An 8,262-nucleotide genomic window follows, 5' to 3' on the forward strand; every position below is an offset into this window, starting at 1 on the left:
TCAGCAGAAATACCCTCTCCTGACCTTGTGATGGAGGGGAGGTCACTAATGAAGCAGCTGAAGACGCTTGGATCAGCAGACTGTATGTAAGTGCACCACTTATTTTAAATCTTAAGTGAAATTCACATTACAAGTCAGGTAATTGTTAGGGAATAATAAGGAGAAAACTTAATAAACATACTAAAGCAAAAACTTGGTCGAGCTTCTGCTTTAGGTACAATCGGGAAATTGCACCAAAATGCACCGATCTTCTGACTTGAAGTAACGCTTCCAGTTTCCACTCAGACTGATTTGCATAATCCCAAACACAAAATTTCTCATGATTCTGAGCAACAGCATAAATGAGCATAATAATTAGTGACTGGAAATAACTAATTGGGCTTCAAGTATATGAGGAGAGATCCTATAAAAGCTGAATATTTTTCCCTTCATTCTTCTCTCTGCAAACCTTTTACTGCCATATGCCTTCCCTTAACAGAATTGATTTGATTGATGTAAATTAAGTTTAATTAATACATTACTGTAAAGAGCACTAAGTAATTTCAATCTGAGTAGAATGCAAATTGATTTAAAAAGATTTTTTTACTTTACGCTGCCCTGTTCACCACAAACTACAAGCGCAATACGACGAACCCTCCCAAATGGGCACAATCATCAGGAACTCACCATCTCCACCATTTTGACCTGAGGACACAACTAGCTTTGTGGACCGGGCACGCTTTGGGTGAAGTGATTTTAGAACCAGCATAAAAAAGTTGTGGAAAACATGCATAAGTGGTTTTGGGCACATATCTCACTTAAATTTTAAATTCCATGATCTATGTGCTGATTCGTCTGATTCTGCACAGGCTGCATGGAAATAACAACAACAATCAAGAAGCTTGACCCCATCCAGGACAAAGCAGGCCACTTGATTGGCACCCTTCCACAAATATTCACTCTCCCCACCACCGACGCACAGTAGCAGCAGTGTGTACCATCTACATGATGCACTGCAGAAACTCACCAAGCCTCCTTAGACAGCACCTTCCAAACCCACGACCACTGCCATCTAGAATGACGAGGGCAGCAGATACATGGGAACACCACACCCTGGAAGTTCTTCTCCAAGCCATTCACCATCCTGACTTGGAAATATATTCCGTTCCTTCACTGTCGCTGGGTCAAAATACTGGAACTCCCTTCCTAACAGCACTGTGAGTGTACCTACACCACAGGGACTGCAACGGTTCAAGAAGGCAGCTCACCACCACCTTCTCAAGGTCAATTAGGGATGGGCAATAAATGCTGGCCCAGCCAGCGAAGCCCACATTGCTAGATCTTCGTGGACAGCTTTCTTCATGGTCAGTGATGAGCGCCATTGCTTTTCCACTGGCCACAAAAATATAGCTCATTACATATTTAGTGTATGCAATAGTACTGGAGAATACACTTGAAACTGTAATTATAACCATACCAGATGATTGGGGACTGTAACACTTTACATTTCCGAGTTCCGTATTAATGTTATTCAAACACTTCAAATCCAAATTTTCATTACAATTTACCACCTTATCTTATACCTGCTACACGTCACTGAGCTGCCTCCACATTACATGATTACCTCAAACGGTAAAATTGCTCCATATAAGAATGTACTAATTAGAACCCGTACTTTATCAATAAATCACATCCCTCTCTAACTAGCAGTTTTTCCAATGAACTAAAATGATTACTGTTAATCCCTATTTCTAGTATTTTGTGCAGGTTCTTTGATTGAAAGCTTACAAAGTGAAATTTAGTACTGGTCTGATTTTAAACTCTAATTTAAAAAAATGTTTTAACAAAAACTGAAAAAATCTCGTGACATCCCGTATTGAAAATAAAGCACTTTTTGAACTATTGTCACTGTTGAATTGTAGGAAACATTACAGCCAAATTGCGCACAGCAAGTTTCACAAACAGCAATGAGTTAATAACCAGATAATCTGTTTTTTCTTTAATGATGTTGGTTGAGGGATAAGCATTGACCAAGACTCCTGGGAAGGAAGACAGGGTCTAAGTTCAACATCTCAACCAATAGACTGCAAATGATAATGCAGCACTCACTCAGTATTGCATTGAGGTGTTGGCCTAGATTATATGCTCAAGTCTTTGTGCGACCAGAACTCCCAACCTTCTGACTCAGGCGAAAATGCTACCAACTGTCTGATTTTCTGATGCAAGCTTGCGTTTTACACAGATGTTCTGTCTTTGCAACAATAACATCCTACTTTTAAAGAACACTTTTAAAATAGTAAAATATCCAAAGCCATGTCACGGGAGCATTATCAAACCTACAGAACAGTGCTGCAAGATTTGACATGGGTCAAAATGACTCGATCTTCAACCATCATTGTTTTTAATTCCCTTAATTTGGCTCTAACATAGGCACGTTATCCATCTCAAAGTCACAAGTTAAAATATCATGAGGTCAAAGCCAAACAGTGTTGTATCCTCCATCCTGTGCTAAAAATGCAGGTGTTTTTTTCAATTGAGCTATCTTCCTTTTTGGTGCTTTGGTAGAGAAAGAAAGCTTTTCTGCTGATGTTATGCTGTGTTTCACTGTATGCTGAAGTTTGTACTCTACATTTTAAGTCTTCCTATCCATGTCCCCTAGTAACTTCTTATTAAGCAGGTGGTTATTTCACATTAGAACTTGCTGGTGTTTTAGGAGAGATTCTCAAATTAATGGTTCATTGATCAACTTAAAATTGTTCTGTCAATGTGTCAATGTACAATTGAAACCATTTTCAGACATTACAATTTAAGAATCATATTTCTCTATTTAGCAATGTCTGAAAGCTAACAATGCTACAGTACAAAAACAAATTAATTACAGCATTACATTAGCACCCATGAAATGTTTTGCCAAGTCTCGAAACTAATTTCTAACAAAAATAAAAGACAATCTAATTGTAATGTGAAAGTAATAAATCAGTTTTCAGTCCAGTCCTGAGAATTTGAAAGCATTTTTGCACTAAGAAGGTTGAATTATACCACATTTGAATCTAGTTACATAACCTGATAAAGTGGAAATCTACTGCCTAAAACTGAATTATCTGGCAATTTGAATAAAGAGTAGTAAATTGTACATGTTTTCTCACAAGAGTTTCAGCACATCATCCTCTCATATTAAAGGCACTACTGTGCTAAAATCGTAATAAACATAATATAAAATGTTCCAAATCAAATTCCTTCTGAATTGTTACATTCACAATTTCTGAAAACGATTAATGGAACTCATTATTGTGATAATGGTGGTTATGAGAACTTGGTACTGGTATATGATCATCCTGTTATAGGCAGTGCCAATTGCAGTTGCTGAACTGCCCCATTCAGGGCCTGGGGTGTGTAGTTTACCAAGTCTTACTCTTCCTGATTTGACTCCAACTCTGCAACCTTAGTCTTCTTTGTATTATATGTCAGAGACATTGTGCTGCATCTGTCCATAAAGCTCATTGTTTATTGTCCTATATTCTGTTCCTGATTTCTCATATCCTTTTCGATTTTCATCTTTGTCTTACTCAGGTTACAATGGCAACTCTTTATAAAGGAAATAACAGATAGCAAAGAGGAAACAAGGCAGCAGGAATACAGTTGTGGTTCATGTCATCTGAAGCCCTCCAGAAGCAAAGTTCTGACAACCACCTGAACCCAGATTGCATTACTGCCTTCAGCATCCTTCCTGCTTTTATATAGTCAAATCAATCATCCACTGTCTTCACAGAAAGTTGGACTCTAACAGGCCTTGTTACAGAGTTGTAAATTAGAAATTACATTGATCTATGGGTTCCTTGTGCTATCATTTTTATTGTAACAAAAAAAAACATTTTTATGTAGTCAACAGTAAACTGATGTAGATTAAGGCAGATTATTAAATTCACTAAATCGTTTTTTCCATTATAAAATCAGTATTCAGCACCATACAGTGGCATAATGGCAATGTGTGGTGTGACACAGACTCTGTCCGAACCTGGCTAATCTGTTAATTTTAGTCATTTCATTGTAGAATGACTGGAGCAGAATTAAAGAGTTTCCCCAACAGATGGAGGAAAATTGCAGAGGTGTCCAGTCTCCTCCCAGTTGGTTTCAGGGCAGCATTGATGGAAGCTTGTTTCTACTTAACCATCTCAACTGGAACTGGGTGGGTGAATTAATGAGACCAGAAGAGCAGAGAAACAAAGAGTGACATGCTTTCTACTCCTCATTTAGCCCAATACATCTTTTCTGGGTGACTTTACATTGATCAATTTCCTTCAGATTACTCATTTACATAACTTTCAATCACTGGATATTGACCTCCATGCTCATCAATAAGCATTGATAATTTCGCTTCTTGCAGTTCTTCAAAGATACGGTCTCTCCATATTTTTTGCATAATGAACCACCTACCACCTGACTGATGGCTTCAACATTTGTCATTCTCTCCATCTTAACCTTACTATCTGATCTCAACTAGAATTCGCGTATCTCTCTGTTGCCAAAGCTGCCTTCAAGGCATTTGGTTTTCTCTTTCATAAGACATTTATTTTTCCCTCATCAACTCTTAATTCTGTATGTAGCAAGACTTGAATAGTGCCCCATATTGCAGGAGCTTCATTTAAAAACTTCCACACCTTCACAGTATACAGATGAAACTTGTCTGATGGACGAATTATTTCTCATCCCTAATTTTCTCTCTTTCTCTCACTCTGTCTGTCATATCTTAAATACTACTGTTATCACTGCAGCTCTGAACTTTTCTCCCACATTCCTCTGGAACTCCAAATACACCATAGGCTGACTTTTACCAGTCCCCAGGCCAGGGTGGGAGGACTGGTAAATGGCAGTAGGCTGTGTCAGATCGACTCCTGAACCACGTCCACCACTGGGGCTTACTAATGGCATGATCGGAATCAGACTGGCTGCCCATCCCAGGGTAGGCAGGCAGCTAATTTACACATGTAGAGGTCCTATTAAGGGCCATTTCACTGTGTATTGGTTAATTTCTGCCCCATATTTTTCTTCTTCCACCTATGTTCAGGTTCAGAGCTTTTGCACTATGTACTATTCTCAAATCAAGAATTATCTTAAGGTATCCTACTCTTTTTGCTCAGGAACTCAAAAATCTGGAACCTCCCTCAATCTTCTCTTCCCCATTAAAAATCACATTCTGAAATACTATATCCTGATTTTCTCTTCTTTTCAACTTTGATTGAATCTTATACACTATCAGCCTTCACTCTTTACTTAGCTTTCTCAGCAAAAATTCTTTTATTATAATATAAGTAAGATCTCTAATTATAAGGCACACATTCAATCAAACAGTCCTGTTGTAAACAACAAAAGCAACATATGGACAGCTCTTAAAGTAAATAATATTGTAGAACAAAATTACTACCTATTCTCATTGCCAGACATTCATTATATTTATATATGTTCTACATTCAGTCTTAAAAAAAACTATTTGCCATTATATGGTAGGTGGGTTTAGTGTGTGACAAGGTTTTATACACCATTTATCACAAAATTGTGCTATTTGGAAAAAGCAGTTTATCAAGATATAGGGCACATTCCAAGCTCCTGGACTACATGCTGAGGGTAGCACTAAAGCTGGGGCAGCCACTGCAAAGGTCCCCAGGGTAAGGCCAGAGTCTAAGGCCCTCCCAACCGTAGTATACCAAGGGGCGGGAATCAGTGGAAAACCCTTTGGACTACATGTACCAGAGAATATTTGGCATGAAATATAAATGCATATTGTAAATATAACATGTAACAGTAGTGAAGCACCACAGATAGCCATGAAAGAAATTGTACTGTATGCACTTTATGTAATGCCAAATTTGAACTATCCTGATATACTTTTCAAAATTTTATGAATAAGGTATATTTGAGAAAAAATATTATCAAGACATAGGATGTACATTATATCTTAAATACAAATTATAACTAATATTTACTCAGGATGCAGAAGATTAGTTTGCACTTGGGAACCCCCACATGTTGAGGGACTGATCTCGAGCACAGTGTCAGATGTAGACACATGCTGAGTGTTTATTCAAATGGAGAGAATGGTGATACAAAAAAATTTCACAGATGAAAATCAGCCAGGCAAGCCATAGATACCTGCAAATAGTCGTCTGAAAAGCCATAAAAATACATTTTCACAGTTTTCAACCAGTTATTGGGGAAAAAGAAGAATCCTGCTATCCTGCCCCAAATTCTGTGTTTTACAAAGAGGTCCACATTTTCCAATATTACTTTAGAAATGAGAGGAAATGGAAGAAATACTGTAAAATAATAAACCGTCGTCTCAGGACTGGATGGAGAAGTGTTTTGGTGACGAGAACCCATGGCATGTTCAGACAATGTTATTCCTGCATCTATTATGCTTCATTGGTCTCTTTTTTTTAATAACCTGTGTAATGGCGAGAAAGCAGAGATAATATATATGATGCACATGCTCAGTGCTTTCAGCAATCAATAGCCTCTTTTACAAAATTACATTCCTTGATTTCTGACTTGAGCCAGTATGTGCATATAGAGACAGGGATAAGTATATTCCAGGACAGAGCAGCTCAGTTTACTCACACCTCTGAGTATTCCTGCAAGGCTAAACAGCCACAACTCATCCCCTTTTCCACGCATCCATTTCATTACTGCAGTTATTCGAAACAATGTTCTCCCTTTATTACAAACAGTTTCTCCAAAGCCTGCCAGCATTTAAAGCAGAAAGTAATCTCAAAATACTTGCACTTTGTCTAAGATATAAAACTTTAATAATTCGCAGAGGGGCAATCACCATATGCTTTCAATTAGCTGAACTACAGTCAGTTATAAAGCTTTTCAGATGAAAATAGGCACAGGTGTTTCCAAAAGTCAGAAAGGTTATCCTGAAGTTGGCATCTTTTATGTGAATAGTCAAAAATGCATTTTGTCACCACATTTCAACAATATGATTTGATTTTGTATGTATTTTGACTAATGTGCATTATGCCACTTGTCAGTCTAAAATAGGTTCTTTCTACTATGCTGGCTCCACCAATGTGAGGTGTGTCTCCTGTTTCCTCTGCTAGTGTAATTGCAGTGACATTAGTTCATATCTGATCTACCCATTAACTGAGATATAGTACAAATCACTGTCATCAATTCATCCTCTATGAATGACACAAAACTTTAGTTACTGTTGAGGGTAGAACAAAAACACCTAATGTGAGAACAACTTCAAGACAGGATTGTTTTCCAGGAAGATGCTCCACTTCTAACTTGTATACTCAGGTGCACTGAATTACTTTCAGGACCTTAAGGTAACCAGCAATGGCAAAAAAAAAATCAATCTAAGTAGTGATATTCTATTGTACAACTATTGAGAAACAAATATGCCAATTTACTATCCTAGACAAAGAAGCTGTCATCTGGTTTTTCACGATTAAGATTGAGTGGACCAGCTGGTAGTATCAATTACAAAGACCTGAAAGATGAAAAAGCAAAAAGACGAAATCTTTTGTCACATTCACTGCCACCATCTTGATGTAGTGAACACCGAGAATCTGCTGCCGAATCAGTCATCAATTCAATAATGATATGGTTCCTCTTCCACAGTTTCACACTCTCCTTCTCCAACACTTCAAAGGACTAAAATCTGCCATGTTTTCTATCAATTTGTCTACTAATGTACTCTCCACATTTAATATCTAGGTCTATCTGATGCCTACAATTTGCATTTGAAACATGGCTTGAACATGAAAGTGAGATCCAAATGAATATATTAGTTAGGCACAGAGGCAGTTGTGCTCAATAAATTTTCTCTTAGGGAAAGTTTGGCATAGAATAACATTAATATCATGCCTTAGTGTTTGTAAGCATGGCTAAAGAAAACTTTTTATACATAAACGGCAACTGCACGAAATGAAAAAGGAGCCTTAAGTATTTTTGTGGATATAGATCAAAGTAAAATGCCGTAAGATGTATAAACATATCTACTCTATTTCTTTCTTAGATGATACCAAACAAACTTTCCCCTTAGAAAGAATATAATCAACCTTGGAGCTTATGAGTGTTTTGGGATATTTAAACAATTAATAGAATAAGTAGCAATTCTTCAAATATTTTTCAAGCTTTCTGGTATTGGTGTTGCTGCAGCATTTTTCACTAGTCATGTATATTTTCAAATGAAAATAATGATATGGCTGAGGTGGATGTCAGTAATGAAGAACATTGTGTGCATGAAATGCAACAGCAGAGGTGTAAAATGATTGAAAA

This window comes from Cetorhinus maximus, chromosome 21 (genome assembly GCF_964194155.1).
Source record: "Cetorhinus maximus chromosome 21, sCetMax3.hap1.1, whole genome shotgun sequence".
NCBI classification, from domain to species: domain Eukaryota; kingdom Metazoa; phylum Chordata; class Chondrichthyes; order Lamniformes; family Cetorhinidae; genus Cetorhinus; species Cetorhinus maximus.